Below are 21,105 nucleotides of genomic sequence, written 5' to 3'. Positions count from 1 at the left end.
CACTACCATGAGAACAGTATGGGGGAAACGGCGCCCGTTGATTCAAATTATCTCCCACTGGGTCTCTCCCTCAATGTGTGGGAATTATGGGGGTAAAATTCAAGATGAGATTTGGGTGGAGACAGAGCCAAGCCGTATTACAAGCTTAGTGAGAAACCTAGTTGCTTATACACTATGTATTATTTTCAAATTCCTTTTAATATTTTGGTTCTTATCCAACTAAGAGATACAGGGAACAAATGCTGTAATTATCGCCCATCTGTATAATATGGACTTTCTCATAGAGAACTTACATTTTAGTAGGGAAAATATAACATATACCCTAATAGAGGTTACAGAGTAGGAGGTTTGTTCCGTAAAAGGAGAATGGAGATGTACGACTTGGTGTGTGTTGTGGGTTGAGGAAGATTGTGGGTTGGGGAAGATGCTGGCAGCTAGTGAAGAGTCACTTTCTGCCATAGAGATCAATTTTCTATTGGTCAACTGTGGAGGTTCACTAATGTAGGTTGGAGTGATGCTTCAGGAGCGGACATGGCTAGCATCAACTATTTCAGGAAACCGTAAGCAGCTTAGCCTTATCTTCGGAGTAGGGTATGAAAAGGGAGAGACAAATGGTAAAAATCCAAGTTAGAATGATGTGATGCCATGTTGGAGGTCCTTGTAAGTCAAGCAAAGGAGTTTGTGCAAAAAGTTTGAACATTAACAACAACAAACAAACAAACAGAAAACAAAAAAAAATACATTATATTGTGTCTGTGGGACCTTCCCATCCTTAGGTTTTAATTTTCCCCTCTGTCAAATGAGAGATTGTACTTGATAATCTCCAAAATTGTGACCAGCTCTAATGTTTTATAATTCCCTGAATTATTACATCTTAACTTCTCCCTGATAATTATTTACTGATCACATATTTATAGTAGAACTGAAGTGATTTCTGCAGTAGCTCTATAGCACCATGTGCTGGAGACTGGCAACCCAGGGTTGGATAACCTGAAGGAGTGAAAAGTCTAGTGTGTACTGGGGTTGGGAGGGTAGTCATGTGTTACTGATTTAACTGTCATCTGGAAAACTTGATGGGAACTAAGTAGAGGATGCTATAAGGACCATTACCTGCTCCTAAGATATCATGAGCAAAGACTGGAGAGTAGGAGTGGGCCTAGTCTACAGATTAGTGTTCTATTATTGCTGTAACAAGATACCATGAAATTGGTGTCTTAAAACATCACAAATTTATTATCATACAGGGCTGTAGGTCAGAATTCTAGTCCAGGACTCAACTGGGTTAAGATGAAGGTGTCAGCAGAGCTTCGTTCTTTTCCGGAGGCCCTAGGGATGAGTCATAGTCATTATCTTTCCCAGCTTCTAGAGGCTGCCCATATTTCTCGGCTCTCGGACTCCGTCTTTCTAGTGACATTGCATTTCTCTGACCACTCTTTCATAATCACGTCTCTGACCACAGCTGGGAACGATTCTTTGCTTTTAAGAACGCATGTGATTACATTAGGCTCACCTGGATAATTCAGGCTACTCTCCGTATCTCAAAATCTTTAACCTTAATCACATCTGCAGAGTCTTTGGAATCCACATGTTCACAAGGTCTAGGAATTAGAGTGTGTACATTCTTGGTGGGGGGCGTGGGTGGGCTGTTATTCTACTTATCACAGTGTGTTTTTAGGAGAGTAGATAATTTCACAACGTTATTACATGAAGGCTGAGATTGTGAGAAGAGGTGAAGCAGCCAGTTATGAAATGTGTTTTGTGCTTATGTAAAGAGTTCTGAAGTTATTCTGATGGCCATAGAGAGCTATTCAATTCTTCCTAGTAGTGGACTATTTAATCTATAATGATGTCAAACAATTGAAGTGGGTAGCTTGTAGTACCCAACCATCCTTCTCATTTTAAACATGGGAAAATGAAGACTATTTTTTGACTCAGTATACTTGGGACACAAATTAGTGCCATGTACATATCATTATTTATCATTTATTTTTATCACGTGCTTTTCTACCCTTTCCTCCTGCTTGTTTTTCCTGTAGCCTGAGGGAATGCCATTCATGGTTTATAACACTTTGGGTAAAAAGTTCAGGTAGATCTACACTGAGCAAAGGTAACTCAGATTTGAAGACTGAAACTTGGTCTCAGGGAGGGGGTTACTTAGGACAGCACGAGACCTTGGAATGGCCGCACACTGAGCTCATGCATGTTGGACCTGACATTACCCATGTGAGGAGGTGGATGGCCTCTTTATGTATTCAACCTAGGAGCAACACTAGCTTTTCTCTGAGGTCCCCACAAAACAGATCTAGGAAATCTAATAAAAGAATTGCCCCGCTACACTGTGTTTTTAACATAGGAACGGGCAGTTAACCTGTGTGTTTGTTCAGGAATGATTCGTAATACAGAAGATGAACTGGTGAGTAGAAGAAGCCTAGTAAACTGGAAGATTCTGTTGATGAAACAGGGAAATTGAGATTTATTATTCAGTCAGTTCCAATTACACTGTTGTGTTGCAGAGGAAAGCAGCTAAACAGGATGCTGGCTGGTAACACCAGCAAAGTGGAATCAACCTCAAAGGAGATGGTGTCAAAGTGGTGTTCAATGCCTGAGCTTCTACCGAGTGAGTCACTTGTGTGAGAATGTCTTGACACAGTTAGAATTGAGGAGCCCACACTATATCTGATCACAGAAATGTTAATGCAGAATGGCAAACTGGCTTTGATCTTCATGGGATTGCAGGCTAGGGGATAAAACAGGGTGCATTTTTAAAGGTCATCTCTACTACTTATGAGAAAACGGCGTATCGCATCCCATGTACCTGTGAGACTGTATATCAAGAATCACAAATAAATACATTTGAAGGAAAACTGCAAGTTGTTTTTCATGTGTGAATTTGACTTTTTTTTTTTTTTTTAAGTTTTTCTGGAAGAATTTAGAATCCTGAAAACTTGTTTCTTCTGTGTTGTAGTTGATAATATCTACCACCCACTATGGTGCATGGAGAGGAAAAACCTTCTATCCCCTACTTTATGTGTCATTGATGTGACATAATTTTTCAGAATAACCACACAATTTCAAAAGTGACTTCTTTTCTAACTTGCAAACAGAGCTGACAACAGTGAAATATGTCCTGTAAACAAACCCAAAAACAATATTTTTGAAGAAGTTGTAGTTCAATTTATACCAAATTATGGAACACTAGAGATTTACAGTGATGCGTTCTTTCATTCAGATGGAATAGGAGAACCCATAGAGTTGAAGCTGTTTGTCTGAAGGTTTGCAGCAGATCAGTGGCTCTGCCAAGCCTGCAACTATCATCACCTGACTCCAAGTTACTCTCTTTCTAGTCCAGCACAGCTGCCTCCCAAGTTTAATAGTCTATGACTCACAATCCAGATCTATGGTGACATATAATATTTTAGTTTGATTCCAAATCAACAAGCCAGTTTTAGAAGTGCTTACACTGCTGCGTTACTTTTTATACTATTGGATTCTTCAAGTTGAGTCTTATTTCTAGAACTCCAATAAGAATAACCAGAGGAGTCATTTATTTTGTTATTATGACATTTATTGAACACTTATTGGGTGGCAAGCTGTCTTATAGAGGGTGAAGATACAGCTATGAATAAAACAATGTGTATTTTCTCAAGGTGTTTATATTACTGTGGGAGAGGCATAATAAACATATTAGGTTCTATAGAGAAAAATAAAGCAAGATAAAAGTGAAAGAGTGCTTTGGGATGAGTGGAGTGATAGTTGCTATTCTGCACAAAGTGGTTAAGAAAAGCTTTAAGTGGAAGAGATAATTTGAGGAGAGATCTCAAGGAGGTGAGGAAGTCAGCTCTGCAGATATTTGGGATAAGCATGTTATAGATAGAGGGAAGCACAAGCGTGAAAAGTCTGAGAAGATCATGAGAGAAGATCATGGTTGGCAACTGGCATTTTTAAGAGTGAAGTAGCCAAAGGTGCCTGAAACCAGGTGATCCCAAGAAAGTGAGGAAAAATAAGGTTAGGCAAGTAACAGGGGCCCTCATGATCACCTAGGACCTCATAGAACCTCTTATTCTTACTTTAGTGAGATGGAGGGCATTTGGAGTCACATTATCAGGCTTATGTTAAGGATCACTCTGGCACCTTTCTGTAGGCTCTGTGGTAATCCAAACCAGAAATGACAACAGAAACTAGAAATTACAATCAAACTCAAAATGATAGTTGGTTGGACTTGGTAGGTATCATTGGTGTTGGGGAAGGGGATCAGAAGTAGTGGGATTCTGGATATATTTCAATTGTAGCCTCAACAACTTTTGTGAGCAGATCAGATGTGGAATATAAGAGTGATAGAAGAGTCAAGAATGGCTCCTAGGTTTTTACCCTGAGCAAGGAGAAGAGTGGACTTGCTATTTAGTGAGATTTCTGGAGATAGGAAGATAAGTAGTTTTGCTTCTGTTTTTGTTGTTAGAAGAGAAAGGAGAAAGGACGTTCAGCAGTTTGGCTTTGAATATGTTATATTTGAGCTACCTTTTAGAGGTTCAAGTATTGGTTGAGTAGACAGTTGCATATTTGAGTCTGGGGTACAGGGCAAGCTCTTGACTTGATATAGATGTAGGTGTCAACAGATAGACATTTAAAGCTTTGAGCCTGGATCATATCACTTAAGGTAATGGATGAAGCCATGAATATTTTGATGTCATGGAAAAAATAGAGGAACTATGAAAGAATGCCTGGAACAAGAAACATGGAGGTGGGAGGAGATGCAAAGGACAGTGATGTCCAGGAATGGAGTGAAAAATGTGCTTCAAGAGTTGAGTGTGTGATCAAGGTATCAACACTGTTGGATCAAATGCCATGAGGATTAAACTTTGAACCACTGGATCTAGATCTTTGTTGAGGATTGCCTTGATAAGAACAGTTGTCATCACTCTTCTGAGCTATTTGCTCACACTGGCTTTACTTTTTGTCAAAGTCGAGGCCACTCTAAATAATGGTTAAATACAAGGGCTCTGGAGTTGCCCTGTCTGAGATCAAACCCTAGTTTCATATTTACTAGTTGTTTGAGCTTAGAAAGTTTAATTAATCCTTCTCTGTGCTTCAGTTTTTTCTTTTTGTTTTTTACTTTTGAAAGGAAAGAAATGATATGTTTTGTCTCGTAGGTTTATTGGGAAGATTGCAAGAATTAAACATACACCATAGTATCTGTCATATAGTAAATGGCCAATAATTGTTAGCTCTAGTGATTAAGAATAAAATGATCACTAACATATACAAAATTAAACCTGAGTTATATTTCCTTCTTACCCTGAAAGTCATACAAACTCTTTCTAGAATTGTGCTTGAGTTGGTTGCACTATTTTCTGCTGTTTTGTTTTTTTGGTTTGATTTTTTTTTTCAATCAATTTTTTTTCTCATTACATGAATTAACCTCATTGTGATCTAATTACTTCCACATAGTTCTCCAGATTGTGAATGCTCTGGGAACCATAGCTTGTTCATATCTCAGAACCTTATGCAAGGGTTTGCACTTTTGGTAATTCAGGCTTGAAATTAAAATGGTTTCTGAATGCCCTGGTGATTGATTGGCATTTCGCCTTCAAGGTCATTCCAATACTCAATGTAGAAGTGATAGGATAAGCTCTTAATTACTGGAATTACCTATAAATAAATAAATGACTTAAAATTCCTAAAATAATGTCTTATTAATCTGTGTTCCCTTTCTCTGTAAATTATTTCACAGGCATGACCCTCTGTAATGTTCTCACCTTTTAAAGTGATCATGAGGAATATCATGCAAGAGAGTTGACCTTTGGGGTTGATGTTCTTGCCCTATGGTAGACACCTTTGTGAAGTCTTCCCTCCCTTTCTATTTCTGGGACTAGAACTTAAAATGGTCTCTTATGTTGAATTCTTCTCATTCATATTTCTATAAACTCAAATAATGGTGCCTTTAACATCTTCAGACATGCCTTCATGCACTACAAAAAAAAATGATGGTTTGATATTTGTTTCCTTTATCGTCTTTGAAATGCATGAATAAAGGTAACTATTTACAAACCTGAAATAAAGCAAAACTGTGTTTATTCGATTCTTGAAAAGCGGTTTTGCAAATCTAAATCAAGCACTGGGCTAGAGGACTACATTAAGCAACAACATCAGCCATGAGTGGTGTATTTTAGGAACTGTGTCCATGGACAGAATGAGATATCATGAGCAAATATCTGTTGCAATTCCTGTGCCAATTCATAAATGGCAACAGCTGATTCTTGCCTTGCTCACATAGTTGTAGTCTGGATGTTAAAAGGTAATATTTTCAACTCCTTGGTTTACTTTGTCAGGAGTAATAAGTTTCTAATAAGGAAGCTGTATTTATACTTCTCACCTGGCCTCTCTCTCTGCGTGTAGTCAATGCCACAAAAACTGTACATAGGCTAACACATTTATCTGAGTAAGGGTGAGAGACAAGAACATGAGGGAAACTAGAGGTTATGCAGTAAATTCTATTGTAGTTAATGCCATAATTTATTCAAGATATTATCTAGTCCCCAGAACGTGCATATGAATGTTCTGGTGCTCTCTTTTCTGTACTTGTAATAAACAAGACATCAGAGGACACAAGAGTTGAGAGGGCCCAGTTTCAGTACCTCTTGTTATAAATCATCAAGCAGGTTGAGAGAAGATCACTGATGTTATCAGTATTTTTGAGCAGAAAGCGTGGATGTTATCAGTATTTTTGACCTGAAAGAGAATGGATGTTATCAGTATTTTTGAGCAGAAAGCATGCGTGTTTGTACACCTTCTTCTTTACTCCACATAGATACTCTGACAAAATACTATCTCTGCCTCAACCAGTGAGTTCCTTATCTGTCTCTGAGTTATTTTGTCCTTCTACAGAAACAGGAGTGTTTCTCTTAAACTAACTCCTTCATTCTGGATAAACTGATATAACAAAAACACCAGACGAAAACCCATGCCTTCATACCATACCTCCCCACCTCACTGTTGAGCTCACTCTGTTGAGCTCATATCCTCTCTTCTTTTACACCTCTTCAATGAGCTCTGTAATTTTCCAGCTCTTGGTCTTTTCTCTATTAATATCATCTACCTGCAATGCCATTCATCACTTCCTACCTGCCACTCTCACCTTTCATTTTTTACCTGAGGAGCTGCCTACTACCCCGTATGAGTTGTTGTACATGTTGCTTTTGACGCTTGTCACGTTTATACCCTGTTATGGTTATGATCAGCTGTGTAGATTCAACTTCCTTGACTAGGCTGGAAAATTGTGAATTGTAGGAAGTGTGTTTGAGTGTGCTTCCATTTCTGGGATTCCCACTGTGTCTAACCCTGTGGTACTTGGCATGGGTTAGGCAATCAACAGATGTTCGCTGAACAAATGAACACAAATGCGTAAAAAACTCAAACCTTTAATATTCATCTTAAAAAAATAGTAAATAGCATTACCAGGACTGACAGACCATAGTTAATTTGCCATTTCTACCTCCCACTTGCTGTCCTCAATAAAAGCGGAATAAAACCACAGATTTGCCAGTGGTCAAAAGATGAATCTAAAGGTCAATGAAGTTACAACTGATTATTAACTGATTTCATTTCTGCCTACCAAGAAACGTATATCACTCAGCTTTTGTTCAAGCAGCATTGCTTTTGCTCTATTTTGAATTCATGGTGGAAAGGATGAGTTTTTGATAAAGATCTTGACTTTTTTTGTATCAAATACAGGATAGGAAGGTATTATAGAGATTAGGTAATGAAATACCTAGGTTCTAATGCCTGCACTGCCTCTACCCCTGTCCAGCTCTATGACCTTGAACATGTCCTTGCCTCTGTCTAGGCCTTAGTCTCCCCAGATGTAACATGAGGAAGCTGATGTAGTGAATTGTCAGTGGCTCTTGCAGCCAAGCATACTAGACTGGAATTCTAGGTGGGATTCAGAGTAAATCCTTGTGATGACATATGACTCAACCTTCAGCTGTTAACTGGCCCGCCATCGTGGCAACAAGCACCAGATTATTCACACATTTTTGAGTATTTGAATTGCATAAGGCTGTTCAATGATGGTGAAAATTGGGTCCTAAATATGCTATCAGATATATATGTAATGTAACCTGTTCAGGATCTCATGTGAGTATAAAATGATGTGTGAAATATGCACCAAGCAAGAAACACTTTGAGCATTATGATAAAAGAGTAATACAATTTGATTTTTATGAGTTAAAGATGATGGTACTATGAGACCTCTAGTTATATGAAACCTGGAACTATAGTATGTCTTGGTCTTTCTAGAAAGGAAAACAATTAAGAATGTTGTTTCTTACTGTTGTATTTTTGTTTCATAGAGTCAATATTCACTCAAGGCAGGAAGACAAGACCTGATATTAGCCCCTCTGTCCAAGTCATTCAGCACCTCACCCCTCCAGTTATATTTCTATTTATGCATATTTTATTATTCTTTTACTATGCCAGTACCACAATGGGAAATATGTTTACTTTTAAAAAGGTACCCAGAATCCTCCAATTTCTCATCCAAGAATGTAAAAACACTTACCTCACATAAACTCACTTAAGAAAATGTGAATGTAACACTGTTCCCCCAAACCGCTTTCTTCTTTGAATGCCAGCTTTTCACATAGCAGCTTTCCTGACCTCCTACTTCCAGGACCTCAGACCCCTCTGTCTGTGGGCTGGCACTTGGAATGTGGCTGTCCACTTGGCAAAGTGGAAAGAGCTTCTGTTCTTCCTGTGGCATCTGGGGCCTCAATTCTAGTTCCACCACTCAGCAACTCTGTGAATGCTGGGAGGACATTTCACTTCTCCAGATCCTAATCTCTTCACTGGTAAGACAGGAATAATTATATTTACTTTTTTAACATGGCTGGAATAATTAGAGATTGCACAGAGAGCATCTAACACGGAGACTGACATGTAGTAGGTGTAGGTTCACTTCCCCTTCTGTAGATGGTCCAGGGTCTCTGACGCATCTCCCTTCTTCACTGGTTTATCTCTGTGCTATGCTACCACCAAGCAGTCATCTATGCACAGATAAAGAGGGGAAAATGGTCTGCAGTCATCACTCGGGATTCCATCCAATTCAGTGAGGTCTCCAGCCACTACTCAACAATCATTCAGCAGCACTGCAATGTCAGTGTCCTTATCTGTTTCTTATGCTACTGTTGTTCAATATCTACTACATAATGTAGTTTAGGAGAAAGAGACACAAAGTGGGTTCCGGTAGTCCTGGCTTCCAGTCCCGACTCTCAGATAAACCTACTCTTTGTCCTATGCCAAGTCATATCCTTCTACATATTTAAATAACAGTCTTATACCTTAGTTCTCTCCAGAGATACATAGATTGTTCAGGCCTATGCACTTATGCTTTGATTTACTGGATATTCAGGTAATGCAGCCCATCTTTTTCTGTGTTTTCTTCTTCTTGTGGAATTCAAAGTCTGTGGGTTCCTGCCATTGCCCCTGAAGTGGTCACATTTATGAGCCTGGCTGATCTAGAATCTCTTCAAAGGCTGTTCTTCCTTCCTGATAATGATAATTCAATGCATTTACCTAATATCTGGGAGTTTACAAAGTATTTTCATTTGTTCGTTAGTATTGAAGTCTCAGTAGTAACTCCTGAAGATGGGGATTCTTACCCACATTTTAGAGATGAGGAAACAGGATGAGAGATGAAAGGATGTTCTCAGGAGTCGCACAGTACATGTTACATAGCCTGGATTTCAAGCAGCATCCTTCTCCCAGTCCTGGGTCTTGGCCTGAATGTAAATGTGATTTCCAATCCAAGTTCGAATGTCTGTGCACTCATTAGACCCTAGGCAAGTCTTGTTTTTCTTGTATGAGAATGAAATTGAACTTTCAAACATTTTCTTAAGGCTGTAGGATCTACATTCTCTTCATTTTCTAATATACTTGTAACTTTAAATTACTTATTAAGCCTGAAGGATATTTCACTTCATTGTAGAAATTCACCATTGCCACTGACTTCTGCAAAGCTTGGCAGTGAAGTTTTTATAAAAAATGTGGCCATTGAGAGTGGTCTCCTTGATACTTAAGTGTGTATTGTCTCAATCGTTGTCTTAATAGGTAGTTGCTGTAGAAGCAAATGCCATAGTTTTAATGGCAGCCTTGATTTTTCTTGTCTTTCCTTTAATGGAATTCCATTCTATACTTATTAATCCACTGAACTTGTCATTACACATCCCTGTCATTTCTCAAAAATGTAAGGAAACAGCATGGTATAGCACAAGGACTGGACTAAAAGTCAGAGGAGCAGATTTCAGTCCCCCCTCTTCTACCAATTATTTGGAATGTGGCAAATCACTTCACTTCTGTGAACATCTGGTTCATGTTTTATACAGCATTGAACTATATCATTTCTAAGGTTATTTTCCACCCTATTTGTTGAATTCTCCAGCATGTTCTACTTCCTACTTTATTAGATTAAATTACTCTGCTTCATTTTTTTTAATTTTGCAAGGAAATACTCATTACATATAAGGATAGGAGATTTCACTTATTTCCACAGATATTTATTGAGCACTATGTAAAACATAATTAAAGTGTAATGGACATTTGGAGGAGGGAGACATTCCAGAAGAAGAAACTGTTATGAGTAAAGATAAAGCAGTTTGAAAGTGCACTTTCTAATGAGAACCTGGGGATTCACGGAGAATTTGCAGTGCATGGACGTGTGAGCAGTTAGCGTTAAGGTTAAGAAGAGGGCAGTGTGGAGGCCTCTACAGTGTGTACTATTTATAATCAAGCTCACGTGCACACACACACACACACATACACACACATACTCACTCATCCCTTTCCAGGGTCTTCTGATGACCTGTACTGCCTGTTGCTCTTTTTATCTCAGCCAGCAGAGAGATAAATTGCCAAGATTAAGTATATCTGTACATTTGGGAAGGAACTCCATAAAAAAGAAGATGAAAATCAAGTGTACCAGCATCTTTGATTCATACGAGGACCATTTTCAGTGGTAACAGTTTATCTTCATTGGTTGTGACTTCCTGCAGGACGTGACTTTTGATATATTCCTTCTTGAACTTCCACCAAGCACAGTTTCACCACAGTTGACGCTCGGTAATAGATCCTTGTTTGTTGGACCTAATTGCTGCCTACTGAAATCAATCCTAGAAAGGAGAGAAGATAGCTTTTTTTACATAGAATAACTAGGAGGGTTTTTTTTTGTTTTTTTTCTTTTGAATGAGCTACCAATAACAAAATAAAACTGCAGTGAAAGAATTGACAGCCTGGATATGTAATCTGCCTGACCTGATAATTGTAAAAACTGATTCCTGTGTCAGCCTGCCAGATGGATCTTCTCCTTGAAATGTAACATGCAGCACTTCTGAATGTGATTCAAGCTCAAGCTTCCTTTTCTCTTCCCTTCACGTTTGTTGAGTTTGGGAAAGAAGCAGTTTTATTTGAACTAAACCCACTCATTTCAAGTGTGTTTAATGACAGCAGTATGTGACAGATAAATAAAATCCTACGGCCTCGTTTGATGTTTGTTTTAATTTCAGACCTTAGTGAAAGGAGACAGGATAAAACAGTGTTGTTCAAATGGGGAAGTTGAAAACAAATGATTTGTTGTTACATACTTAGCCGTATTTCTCCAGGGAAATTTGGGAAGTCAAATAATATAAACAGTAATAATAGTAGTACTTGAGATTTGCGGAGTGCCTAGCAGTTTGTAGAGTGTCTTTATGTTCATTACCACATCAAGTCTAGGAGGTTGCCTGGCCAGAAATCATCATCCCAGTATTACACACACGATTGAGTGAGTTAGGCCAAATACTACTTCTAACATGGTAGAACTGAGCTTCACTTTTGGTCCTGTTGATTTTGAATGGAATAGTTCCTCTCATTCTCTGTGCTGGCTCAACAGCCAAACATGTGTGCAGTACCTTGGAACACATTGTAACCGGCCTGTTCCTTAACTTTACTGAAGCGTATATATGCTGGCAATATACAAATAAATTCTTATCACAACAGATTTCAGCAGTGAGAAGTATATGGAGTAGAACATAACAGCCCTCCCTCAGTACCCATTCTATTTCTTCCCCGCCAACCCCAACTTTTTCCAAAGAGCCATCACCATTGTCTTTGTTGTGCATCTTTCTGGCATATATCAATACATTTATGTGTACATTTACATATGTGTGTGTGTATATATATATAAATGTGGTATATTATCTATTTTTTTCAGTTCTTTTCCTCTGGATCTTTTCATGTCAGTTAAAAGGATTTGCAATACTATTTTTAACTCTGTATAGTGCTTCATAGTGTAAGGGTTCATCACTGAGTCTCTTTTAGAGTGGAGAGCTTCAGCTTTTCTTTATTATAAACAATGTTAAGATGAGCTTCCTCGCGTATATATCTTTGTGTACATGTGAATCCAGAATTGAAATTGCTTGGGGTTCTTTTTTTTTTTTTGAGATTTATCAAAATTCAGTGTGGGCCATCATCCCAAATGTTAGAATCCTCATCTTAACTCATGTGATCGACCTGGATTTCCACTTAGTTGCTTGGGGATGTGTTGTCCGGACCAACCCAGACACTTCTCTAAACAGACACTTGTGGCCAAGAGAGTAAATGTTGGGGAAGTTATTTTCCATGGCACTGTGGTTTGAATACAGGCACTCACCATGGAAGAAGAGTAGGGTATTCTTGTAACAGTCTTGTTTACTTAAAACAGCCACGACTCTTCGCTGAGATAGAATAAGGTACTTAACGCAATAAAAATATCTACCATAATTTAAAAATGCAAATGTAGCAATGCACTAAAAAATACCTTTAGCTTATTTTTTTGTTAAGAAACAAGTGTTTTGCATAATCAGGCTTTAAAAAATATAATTGAATTCTCTATACTGATTCTATGATAGGAAGGTCCAGAGTCAGGTCCACCTTCCATGCCATACTCCTTCTTTCCACCATTCCCAGCTGGTCATATTGAGGGTAATTAGCAGGGAATAACATCTGAAAATGTAGGTATGTAAGGGAATCGAGCTAATCTGCATAGCTTTTAGGATATTACAGATTTCAGAGGAGCATCCTCACGGATAATTCCCAAATCGCAGATAATTTGTTGTTGTGCTTTACAAGCAGAGACACAAAATAAACTCTCTTCCCCATCCTTCTATTTTATTTATTTATTTTCCTTCTGTTAATAGACGTAGTCATTTTTTAAAACCATAATATACCAGAGTGAGCCAGAATTATGTGTGTCTAAGTTCTTTTAAAATAAAGAAATTGTTTCTTGGGTCTGTTTTAGTTAGGTCCTTTCAGGTTGCAGGAACCAAGATGTGCTTAAAGTTACCTCAGATGACTTTAGATGGTGGGAATTTATGGTAAGTATACAGGGAGAAGGAAGGAAGTCCGAAAACCCATGTCAGCGACTAGACAACCAAGTCTCATGGAGACTGGGAATGTCATTGAGGACACAACGGCAGCTGATTCTGTCATCCTTCAGAAATAAACATCCAGTGTTTCCTTGGCCGGTGGGTCTTCGTTGGACAAGGATTTAGCTTTCTTCCGTTTTCCTTCTGTTTTCTGGGGCAGCTCCTGTTAGTGATTCTGTTTAGTCTTCTTCTGAAGACTAGGATGCTCATTATGTGATGTTCTGCTGCCTCGTGGCCTCCTCATCCTACGCTGTGTGTCTCTGGCTTTTGCTCTATTCCATCTCTGCTCCCAGCTTTTCTTTTTCTGTATCCTTACACTGAAAAGCCTGAACCAACAGTACCATTATTTTAGCTGGTTCTTCTCCAGTACACATGGAGAAGGAATTCTTCCTCCAGCACAGCTCCTGGGTATCTAGTGTGGTTTGGGTTCAATGTCTGATCCAATTACCTGTGGCCAGAGTGCAGAATTACCTGTTATAAAACTGTGGTGATGTAGTTATTAAAACAAACAACTTTTTGAGGCTTTTTGCTTAAACAGAGCTGTTGGTGTGGTAGAGACAACGTTGTATGTACTTCTCTATCACAGAGAGAAATGTATAAAGTCAAGGCAAACCAAATATCTGAGTCTGGGACTTCACCCCAGATGTTTGCAAGTAAACAAGTTCTGGACCATAGAGATCCGCTCCTCTCACTTTCGGACTGCCGCTTGCTTTGGTCTGTAAATCAGTGTTCCACTAGTATTTAGTTTTCATTCTGGTTTTAAAACAGTTTATCTGTAAAACTATAATTTAAAATTCTGATAAGCAAAGCTAACATAGTAATGAGCCCATTAGAAAGGAATTGTGAGATACTATTAGACTTTGATAACTTTCAAGGAACTTTATTCTATTTTTGTCGCCCATTCAAAGCTAACATTGTTAGCAGTTTTAAAACTGAATGGGGTTTTTGTTTTTTCATAAATATGTTTGATGTATATTATATCTTATTATGGCAAAGAAACTTAAAGTACCAAATAGAATGAAGACATATTTGATATTAAACTAATGAAAACATTCAATATTTGATAACTTCAGAGAGACTTTGACGAAGCTTCAAGGTTATTTTTATAAACATGTACTACTGGACAATATAGAAGTTTCTTAACTCACAGATTTTCACTTTGGTAGATGCGGACTAATGTGTTTGCCAGAATGTGCCACTCTTCTCTATTTACCGTAAGGGGAGGGGTGGGTAGGACATTGCGCAGTGTCACTTAGGGCTTAGAGGCAAAGGGATTTTGGAATAGCTTTTAGTTTAACCTGCATGTGAGAAAGAAAGGTTTCATTGTGTGGTTAATAGGCATTTTCATATGATAGGAAAATGGATTAACAAGATTTAACTTTATATTCTCAATAACTTCCCAACTAACCAGTGTCTTTGATGAGAAAAATTTGAAAATTTTACAGTTGTGTTTCTTTTCAATCTTCCCTTGCACGATTACAAGATGATGTAAAAGTGCTTACAGTTTGATTGCTGTTCCTAATAACCATGTTAGAATTTCACAGGTGACCTGGAATATCATATCTTGACTTTCATATGTGGGAACAAGAGTCAGCAAACAACCTTTCTGTGCTTAGAGATGATTTTATACATAAAATAATATTTTTTTGAAAATGAACAGGGATGGGAACTATGTCATATTTTCTGTATCTTATTTCATGTTAGCTTTATTAGTTAGCTCTCATTACCTCACCAAATAACTCAGATTAAAAAATATATATCTTAACTGTGAACAGCCTAAGGACTCTATTCAATGATTAAGTCAAATCACAGTCTCATCGCTTAATGTGTTCCTTTGATCCCCTTCCCATCTCTCCCTCCAACATTCATACCACATCCTTGGATGTTTCTGTTTAGTTCAAAAAGCCATGTTCTCTCACTATGTAAATTATACCAAGAATACCACTAATCATATACAAGAAGCTAACTATCTATGCTTGCGTTGTGTCTTTTTTAATATCATGCTTTGGGATATGATGCCAAATTGGATCTCTGTTTTGCTTTTAATTAGTCAGCAACACTTATTTAATGCCCAGTAAGCTCAGAGCAAGGCTTGGAGGGTGGAGAAGGGGAGAAAGGAGATCAAAAAACAAATACACTATCATTTCCAGAATAGCTTACAGTATCTTTATGCATACAGAAAACAGATAAATGAAAGGATTAAGAAAACTTAAAAGCAAAATCCAAATGAGTGCAAATTGATCTGATACAAACTAAGCTATATAAATGCAAAGAGGATGCAAATTATAAAAACTTGAAATGTTTAAAATTTCTATCTTTCTACTTTTATTTTCATAATACTTTGCCATGAGAATTCTTAGATCTCAGAACACCATACCCTTCAGTGAGGAAAGTTTACTGGTTCAACTGTATCATTTAGAGAAACAAACCGAATTCTTAGTATTTTATGGGCTTCTGAGAGATGACGCTGTAAAGCTTTATGAGTCTCTGTTAAACTTTTCTCATCATTAAAGCTTTTAAGGAACCTTGAACAAGTTCCTTAACCTCTCTGTGTCTCAACTTCCACATCATTAAAATGGGAATGGTAATAGGACCCATCTCATGGGATTGTTAGGACTATTAAATGTATTATAGTCTATTACTTGTATCCTATAAAGTGTCTTTCTCACAGTTTAATTTCTTGAAAATTGAAACACATCCTATGCTTGATGTGGTAAGAAACCATTGTGACACATATTAAGTGACACCAGTTGGTTCTTTGTTCATAGGTTAGTAGAAAAAAAAAAAAGAAGAAGCAGTTTATAGTCAAAGCCGTGTGTAAAGTGTGTCTAAAGTGCTTAAAACAAAGCCTGTCTTATAGAATGATGCTGTTATCATCATTGCCTGAATACCGTATTTGTGATACGTAAAACATTTGTCCCTAATTTCACTGGCTTCTGTACTGTGAAGCAGATATATTTATAATTCCTGGTCTTTGAGTAAATAGAGCCTAGAAGAATTATCAGATATTATACAACTGCCAAATAATGACTTATAGCAAACCAGTAGTTTGTTTATTCCTCTTCTCATGCATATCAACACCTGTTTAATCTGATCATGTTTTCAAAAACCCACTAGTGTTCTATTTATTTCTAGCTATAGCTTTCCTACCTGTATTTGGTGATTTGGTGCTGGCAGAGTCCATATTCGTAACACTAAATCTGGCTACTGTGATCAACACAGTCTTTCTAAGTTAGACACTACTAATGATATTGATTAGGGAGAAGGCATTCTTTGTGATCCTATTTGCAGGATCTTGGGTAATTCACTGACTGGACCCAACTGTGAGTTGTGAAATGTGCATGTTGAAAGCAATGAGTCTTCTAGCTGCATGATTTGTGATATCACTTCAATTTACCTACTGAGGAGCTTCATGTAAATTGGTCATTTGTAGAAAGTAGTTCAGTGGCTCAGAATCTGGCATCATATTTTATTTTTATTAAATTTCGGTAAACATTATTGAGCAACTTGTAGGTTTCAGGCTCCACGATAGGGATGAAAACATGTAAGACCTCTGTCCAGCAACGCTACAAGGAGAAAGATAGACTGGTGACTCAGATTTACTTTTAAATGATAGCTTTTTGAGATATAATATACTTACCCTTCAATCCACTGACTCTGTTTTTAAAGGAGATGATTAATACATTCACTCAACAGATATTGAGCATCTGATATCTGCCAGAGACTTTCTAGGTGCTAGGGTTATGGAGATTGACAATAGTTAGACAAAACTGAGCCTATCACAAAATGTGTATTGACAGACGGTTTTCCATTTTGTGCTATAGACCAGTATTTAGGGTCAGCAGAGGGTACTCTGGAAGCATATTCAGGGACAAAGCAAACCTAGTCTTAGAAGATCTGAGGAATTTTCCAATGATCATGTCTGTGTCCTGCCATAACACCCTGAATGCATCTGATCTGAGCTAAACAGAGGTCTGACAAACTTGTTGGAGTTTGCTAGGTGAGTGGCTTGTGGAAAGTAGAGAGGAAGAAGTTTTTCTGGAAGAGAAAAGAAAATATGCTGAGGCTCAGAGGTGAATCACACATAATGCACAATAGGTTAGTATTGGTATAACATTTGGGACTGTGTGGGCAGACAGTTGCTGCAGGGCCTGAAGGGTGGAGAGGGGCAACTTATGCTTCAGTAGGGGTGTATATGTCTTATTATGAGGTCACAATGAAGATTGAGGTCAGCTAGAGGATGTGACATTCGAGTTGGGTCACAAAGGATGTACAGGAGTTTTTCAAGGCTGACCACAGTCTAGGCAGAAGAAATTGAAATTGTGAAAGGAAGATTTGCGTGACAGAATGGTGTTTTTGGCTGAGCGAGGAATTTGAAGTATCTGGAAAATGGAGTAAGTGGCACAGAGAAAGAAAACAGCCAAAAAAAAAAAAAAAAAAAAAAAAAAAAAAAAAAAAAAAAAAAAAATTGGTGAGGGTTCAGAGAGCAGCCTACAATTAGATTCGGTGCAGTGCAATGACTTTGTATGTTGTGCACCTTGTCCTTGTAGGCAGTTGCGGGCACTAGGGGCAGGAGTTTGAGGGAAGACAGGGCATTGATAGTTTGAGGAAAAAATGAGAAGCATGTTTTAGAAAGATAATCTGAATACACTTGAATTGGAGGGGCCCTGGACTGTGAATGAAAACCAGAAGTACGTCATCTGTATTGTGTAGGATAGTGCTTATCTACAAAGAATTTTATGTAGAATTCCCCCTGTCAGATTAATCCTTTGCAGCAATAGTCAATTATTTCTGATATTAAACATTATAATTAAATAAAAGATATGGATTGGTAACTAAACATTTATTGAGAAGTTATTGTATCACTTCCACATATCAATTCACTTGTTTTTCTTAGTAATCCAATGATGTAGCCTGTCATTTCTCCCATTTTTCAGCAGAGGAAATTGTGGCCCAGAAAGGTGTATATAACTCATCGAGGCACTAAGTGGCAGAGGCATGTTTCAGCCACGGCCATCTGGCTCCAAAGCCTAAATATATGAATTGACCACCAAAGGCACTTTTGAAAATACTAACAGTCACTGTATTAGTGAAGAGGGTGTTTGGCAAAAGTTTCTATTTTGCTTTTTTACAATTCAGTGATTTGTAATTTATTTACACAGTCAAGCAATCATTACCTCAATTTAATTTTAGAACATTTAAAAATTCCATCCTCATTTGCTTCTCATTCTCACCCCAACACTAGATAACCTCAAATCTACTTTAGTGGTAATCGGTTTGTAAATGAATGGCAGCTTCAGTTTAATGGCTGTTTTTTTTTTTTTTTTTTTGACTAGTTGCAATCTGATAGCCGTAATCACTAATTCAGGAGAATAACATTGTTTGATCTTGTCATTTCTAACTTCTGCATGCAATTAGTATACTCTATTCATAATTTGATGCAGAGAAGGGTAAAAGTGACAGGGCTTAGTGTACTCTATTCATAACTTGATGCAGAGAAGAGTAAAAGTGACAGGCCTTGTGGCAGTCATTGGTCAGAGGCATGTGAGTAAGACTGCCCGAGACCCTGCCCTGGAGTTCTGTCTTGCAGATAAGGCAAATAGACAAACTATTAAGCAATATTGGAGAAAAAAATTATTGTAGAAATCCTGATGTTTTTGGTGAATGGCTTATGTTAAACTTCTCTCTGCTGGAAGCCATTGAATTGTTTTTAAAAACTTAGTATGTGTGAAGCATTTGGAATGCTTGGCATTTTGAAAATAAAATCCACATCAATTTAAAATAAAATAAAACTCCCCATCCAGAATAGAGTAGTAATTGCAAGGCATAAAATAGCCCAGCTGTGGAGTGGCTTAAAGGACAATTGGTCTCAGGCAGAGAGTACCAGATAGGACACGCTACACAAATGACTGTAATGTCTGAATTAGTGTACCTATTGGGTAGCACATATATGTGAAATGGCTTAAAATAAAAATTGCAAATGCACCAGATTTAATCAATCTTAGTATTTCTTTCTCTTATGCTCTCAGTCCTTAGTTAAAAATAAAATTTGCCTGTCTCATTCTCCTGTGTGCTAGCTAGTAGGATTAACTGGAGTTCTCAACAGGAAAGCAATAGATCTAGTAGACGACATTGTATGGTGGGTGAAAGCCCGGTAGAGATAATTATACAGTCACTCCCACTATATTACCCTTCAAAGAAACTGAGCCTAATATTCTCCTCCTAAGCAATTTAACCAACTTCTAAAAAAAAGTATAGGATATTATTTAGAGAATGAAATAGCTACTGTATATAATCAGGAGGGAGAATTATAGCAAATTATACTCATTTGATAAGTGTATAAAGAGCTACGCTCAAAGCTTTGTATTGTACCTCCTAAGTAATTGTTCAGTTGTGCTAACTGTCCTTGAAAAAGGAGAAGAGATAAAGAACTGCTAAAGAAAAAAATCAATCGTTATACTTGTTCAGTAAGATTTTCCTTCTGGGCAAAGATTAAGTCTTATTTCATGCTCCATGAGGATCAAGCACACATTTAGCCCTCCCATGTTTAGTAGTGGTGATTTCTTTGCCTTTCTCACATTCGTGTTCATGTATAAACATAGACACCAATATGAAACTAAATGCAATAAAAGTGTGTTTTAAGATCTACCACATGTACATCCTAGTAGGTATAGATAGATGTTATATATCTGTGTTCACTGCACTTACATCCCAATATTTTCAGAAAATAGGACTGTATGCAAATGTTTCCAATATCTCTTTCTAGGATCACCAAAAAACAGAGCCCCAGAAGTCTTTCTACTTGTTTCAAAAATGAGCTGGTAGTAATATTAGAGCCAATTTCCTTTTGGTTTGCTTTAAACAAAATAAACAGCCCATTATGTAAACTGTGTAAGACTTTTACACAAGTGTTTGAGCACTTTCCTTAGAGTTTGTAAGTCTTGTGCCCCCACCATCAAAAAGTAAACAAATAAATAATAAAAAGCCAATCTCATTGTTATTATGAGAAGTCATACAGCATATTTGCTAAGAGCAGCTCCTCTAAAGATGTCAGACTGCCTTAGATGGAACACTGTGTATCCTCCGCTTGCCAGCTGGGTAACGTTCAACAAGCAGCTTAATCTCTCCATGCCTCAATTCCTGACTTCAAAATGGTTGTAATAATATGGTGCCTACTTCATACAGTTGCAGAGACGTCAGTTAGGCACTGTTCCTCTCACATATGTCATCAATCCTAAGACCCATTCACGTGCTTAACATTTCTGACTAATTGCTGTTACATGGTAATCATGACATAGCACTCGTTGTCTGTACATGTACATCAAAATCTGCTTTCCATGGAGATTAGTGACTTGGAAGAAAATCCTGGAGTCAATAGTGGACCCCTTTTTTATTAAGACTCTTGATGGCCCGGAGGTCAGTATCATGAGGAAAAACATAGAACTTCCATGATTTTGACTTGAAAAGTAATTCAAATGGTTGAAATTTAAATGTAAAGAAATGTTTGGAATGCTTTCATTTGTTGAACTTATATTTTCCTTTTTATATATATAGAGGGGTGACATATGATAAAAAAAAAACTGTGGATAATTTTAAGCCATTTACTTCAACAAACATGTAATAGATATTCTAATGACAGAGCCCTATGTTATAATTTAAATGGCAGTAATTTTTG

General features: G+C 37.6%; 1 protein-coding gene and 1 long non-coding RNA gene across 2 annotated transcripts in view; one reads left to right on the top strand and one right to left on the bottom strand.

Annotated features, from left to right (window-relative positions):
- LPP (LIM domain containing preferred translocation partner in lipoma) overlaps positions 1–21,105 on the top strand; it is a 766,241-nt gene that overhangs the window by 411,789 nt on the left and 333,347 nt on the right. The window lies entirely within an intron of this gene.
- On the bottom strand, positions 10,959–17,362 carry LOC105553746. Its single transcript, XR_001008211.1, has 2 exons — positions 17,071–17,362; positions 10,959–11,159 (listed from the first exon to the last, which is right to left on the bottom strand). It is a non-coding gene; the product is annotated as an uncharacterized LOC105553746 (long non-coding RNA).

This window comes from Mandrillus leucophaeus, unplaced genomic scaffold (assembly GCF_000951045.1).
Source record: "Mandrillus leucophaeus isolate KB7577 unplaced genomic scaffold, Mleu.le_1.0 Scaffold607, whole genome shotgun sequence".
In the NCBI taxonomy this organism is placed as follows: Eukaryota; Metazoa; Chordata; class Mammalia; order Primates; family Cercopithecidae; genus Mandrillus; species Mandrillus leucophaeus.
Note: the sequence above shows the minus strand (reverse complement) of the source record. Positions and strands in the feature narration are given on the sequence as shown.